This window comes from Pieris brassicae, unplaced genomic scaffold (genome assembly GCF_905147105.1).
Source record: "Pieris brassicae unplaced genomic scaffold, ilPieBrab1.1, whole genome shotgun sequence".
NCBI classification, from domain to species: Eukaryota; Metazoa; Arthropoda; class Insecta; order Lepidoptera; family Pieridae; genus Pieris; species Pieris brassicae.
In genome coordinates this window covers 9,769-10,000 of record NW_025576247.1, presented here as the reverse complement: position 1 = coordinate 10,000, position 232 = coordinate 9,769, and positions in this window count along the sequence as shown.

Genomic DNA, 232 nt, shown 5'->3' with positions numbered 1-232 from the left:
ATAAACCCACATTGCCATTTCTCTGAGCGTGTGCTGCGAGCTTCAACGAGAAACATTCGGCGCGAAACTGTCGAGCGGCCGGCCGTCGCGCGCCGCACCTGTACGAGAAACATTTTCCTCTGACGTTGCATCGGAATAATTATTATAATTCATTATTATACATACATACATACATACATACATACATACATACATATTATTAATAAATATAATTGTTTTTTTTGTTTTTTCT